Source organism: Ranitomeya variabilis, chromosome 1 (assembly GCF_051348905.1).
Source record: "Ranitomeya variabilis isolate aRanVar5 chromosome 1, aRanVar5.hap1, whole genome shotgun sequence".
Lineage (NCBI taxonomy): Eukaryota > Metazoa > Chordata > Amphibia > Anura > Dendrobatidae > Ranitomeya > Ranitomeya variabilis.
In genome coordinates, this window is record NC_135232.1 from 682,554,702 (window position 1) to 682,559,118 (window position 4,417).

The window sequence follows — 4,417 nt, forward strand, 5'->3', positions numbered from 1 at the left end:
CACATTGGACAAAGCTAGAAGGAGAAATATGTGGAAATTCTAGTTAGGGCAGGCACATATACAATAATGCAAGCTATGGTATGCATCCCATCTATCACTCTTGAAAACAATGGTCATGTTATTACCTGCACTTGTTTGGCTTGGGGGCATTTTAACCATGAGTCAGTTTGTTATAATCTGCTAAAAGGTGAAAACAAGGTTTTTCTTAAAAAATAAAAAATAATTAAAAATAATAATACAAATGGAAACTCCATTTTTAAACAATCTAGAATTGTATCTTCTAATTATATAGAAAATGATCATTATAATGCAGGAACTTTTGCTTCTCTATAGCAGCACAGAGGTGGGGGTCTTGCAGAGGGAACATGATATATCATAGCATGCGCCACTTTATGAAATTTGCCGCCTCTTAGTCCAGTGGGCTTGTGATCAAGAATGGTGTATAAACCCCCCCGAGGGTCCCGCTCCGTTTTCTAGTATCCCTAAGAGCAGGGCCGGACTGGGACTAAAATTCAGCCCTGGCATTTGAAGTCACACAGGCCCACTTGTCACATGGTGACTGTATAATATCTTTGTACACTTGTAGGCTACAAGAAGTGAGGGGAGTGTAACACGACTATATAACATATAATTACAGCTGTATCCAGCATTACAGCACAGCCCCCATAGAATGTAATACAGCCAGCCCCCATAGACTATGATACAGCACAGCCCCATAGAATGTAATGCTGCACAGCCCCCATAGAATGTAATGCAGCACAGCCCCCATAGAATGTAATGCAGCACAGCCCCATAGAATGTAATACAGCCAGCCCCCATAGAATGTAATACAGCCAGCCCCCATAGAATGTAATGCAGCACAGCCCCCATAGAATGTAATGCAGCACAGCCCCCATAGAATGTAATGCAGCCAGCCCCCATAGAATGTAATACAGCCAGCCCCCATAGACTATAATACAGCACAGCCCCATAGAATGTAATGCTGCACAGCCCCCATAGAATGTAATACAGCACAGCCCCCATAGAATGTAATACAGCCAGCCCCCATAGACTATAATACAGCACAGCCCCATAGAATGTAATGCTGCACAGCCCCCATAGAATGTAATGCAGCACAGCCCCATAGAATGTAATACAGCCAGCCCCCATAGAATGTAATACAGCCAGCCCCCATAGACTATAATACAGCACAGCCCCATAGAATGTAATGCTGCACAGCCCCCATAGAATGTAATGCAGCACAGCCCCATAGAATGTAATACAGCCAGCCCCCATAGAATGTAATACAGCCAGCCCCCATAGAATGTAATGCAGCACAGCCCCATAGAATGTAATGCAGCACAGCCCCCATAGAATGTAATGCAGCCATCCCCCATAGAATGTAATACAGCCAGCCCCCATAGACTATAATACAGCACAGCCCCATAGAATGTAATGCTGCACAGCCCCCATAGAATGTAATACAGCACAGCCCCCATAGAATGTAATACAGCCAGCCCCCATAGACTATAATACAGCACAGCCCCATAGAATGTAATGCTGCACAGCCCCCATAGAATGTAATACAGCACAGCCCCCATAGAATGTAATACAGCCAGCCCCCATAGACTATAATACAGCACAGCCCCATAGAATGTAATGCTGCACAGCCCCCATAGAATGGAATGCAGCACAGCCCCATAGAATATAATGCAGCACAGGCCCATAGAATATAATGCAGCACAGGCCCATAGAATGGAATGCAGCACAGGCCCATAGAATGGAATGCAGCACAGGCCCATAGAATGGAATGCAGCACAGGCCCATAGAATACAATGCAGCACAGGCCCATAGAATATAATGCAGCAGAGGCCCATAGAATGGAATGCAGCCAGCCCCATAGAATATAATGCAGCAGAGGCCCATAGAATGGAATGCAGCCAGCCCCATAGAATGTAATGCAGCACAGGCCCATAGAATGGAATGCAGCCAGCCCCATAGAATATAATGCAGCAGAGGCCCATAGAATGGAATGCAGCCAGCCCCATAGAATGGAATGCAGCCAGCCCCATAGAATATAATGCAGCACAGGCCCATAGAATATAATGCAGCACAGGCCCATAGAATATAATGCAGCACAGGCCCATAGAATATAATGCAGCACAGTCCCATAGAATATAATGCAGCACAGGCCCATAGAATGGAATGCAGCCCAGCCCCATAGAATATAATGCAGCAGAGGCCCATAGAATGGAATGCAGCCAGCCCCATAGAATATAATGCAGCAGAGGCCCATAGAATGGAATGCAGCCAGCCCCATAGAATATAATGCAGCAGAGGCCCATAGAATGGAATGCAGCCAGCCCCATAGAATATAATGCAGCAGAGGCCCATAGAATGGAATGCAGCACAGCCCCCCCCCCAATAGCTCCACAATCCAGTCATCACTCATTGATAAAAAAAAACAAAAAAACACTCTACTCACCTTTCCTCCTGCCCCGCGCTGCTCTGCCTCTGGTCTCAGCAGTCGCAGTCTGCCCGCCCGGTCACACAGCAGGTGCGCGATGATATGACGTCATCGCGCACCCGCAGTGTCAGCGGCAGGCAGAGCGGGGAATGATGGGAGAGGAAGCGTCAGCAGACGCTCTCTCCTCCATCATTACATTCAACTGTACAGCCTTCTATGACGCCGGTATAGTTGAATGCGGGGCCGGGAGTGCGCCGACAGCGGGGAGAGTGTGCCGACAGCGGCACACTCGAGCGGCCCACTACTGCCATCGGCCCTTCTGGCATTTGCCAGAACTGCCCGATGGCCAGTCCGGCCCTGCCTAAGAGGAACGAGCACTGTAGGATGTAATGTTATTCTACAGCACTGGCTCTAAGGGACATGAGGAGTCTAAGTGGCAGGGCAGGACAGCGTCTCCCTGAGCGTACATTCTAGCAGTCCCCAGCAAGGACCACCACAGGTCCATACTGCTATTATATAAAAGAATTTGCTAATGAATGCGTTTAGAAAAGTGATTATTCCACACACAATCTTTAGGTTTTGGGAGACACATTTTAAAAGGGTTATCTCATTAGATACAACCCCTTTCAAAACGCACCACGTTGATCAGCTGATTGCGGCGGGTCCCACGTCCTAGTTACTTTCCTAAACAGCCAATAGGTTTCTACAGTACCCACTTTCTACATTATATCTAGCTCCTTCCTATACCTTGATAATTGCAAACTCAGGCTTAAATCCATCCTCGGGCTATACAAATCTGTAAGGACTAGTCTGGCGATTCTGTTGATTTCACCTGGAGTAGATCCCTCTCACCGGAACGTGATTGACATTATTTGCATGAGTGACGTCACCATCGGCTCCTTGGAAGACTAAAGCATATGCACGACGTTCTGACTCTGAGCGTACCCAATGTGCTGAAGAAGCAGGGAAGCGCATACCCGTCCTCATTGGACAATCCCAGGTAAGCAGAACGTTGCACACATGTGCAAGACTTGCAAATAGCCAATGGTGATGTCGCTCTTGCAAATCATGTCAATCATATCTTGGAGGCGTGCTCACAAGAGGGAGGTAAACAGTGCCTGAGCAATTCAACGGCTGACCAATGTGTAAAAATGAACAATACATGCCTACTCAATAGCCCTGACCAATGTATAAAAGTAAACAGTGTCCGCCCTACAAAATGCACTGCTGAAGTCTTAGGTAAACTATCCCCGACCAATTCACCTCCTCCCACTGTTACATTTGTAACTCTGTATTTTTTCATGAACTCAAACTTTTTTGTTCACAACAGCCACTATTATTCCAGACATAAAAATCTTTTTTCCACTAAAATAATTTGATCAATTTGCCCTTTTTCCAAAAAATACGTCTTGCATTGGTGCCCTACCACCTTGCATTGTTCATGCTTGTATTGCGGAAGCAAAGCTGAACTTTGGGATCCTGAACACCGCAGCAAAATCCACAGCAAAACCTGTTTTTTTGTAAGCAGCTTCTTTACCGCCAAGAGAGCAGTTGTTGCTGCAGATAGAAAAAAAACACAACAAAAAACGCAAAGTGGGAACATAGCCTAAGTGTAAAGAAGAACTATGGAAATTCTGGGGCTAGAGGAGGGGTTTAAAATGACCTACTGGGCTTGTTTTTTTTCTAGCCAATGTTCCGTGAACATTTTCATTCTATTAATTCGGAGAAAGGGTAAATCAAACATATCCATGATTGCCATGATGTCAAGCCCGAAACTCTGCGGTTTACTGGTTTAGAAAGAGTTAACGCCACTGTGCAAGGAGGTGATCACCACAAGATGTTACCGGGAAAAGAAGCAAAATGGAGAATTCAATTAAAGTGCTCAAAGTCTGTTAGGTCTAAATGATAACAATGATCTGTCTTTGTTTTTATGATGTAGCTATATTCATTATGCGCCTGTTTTGTGTTTTA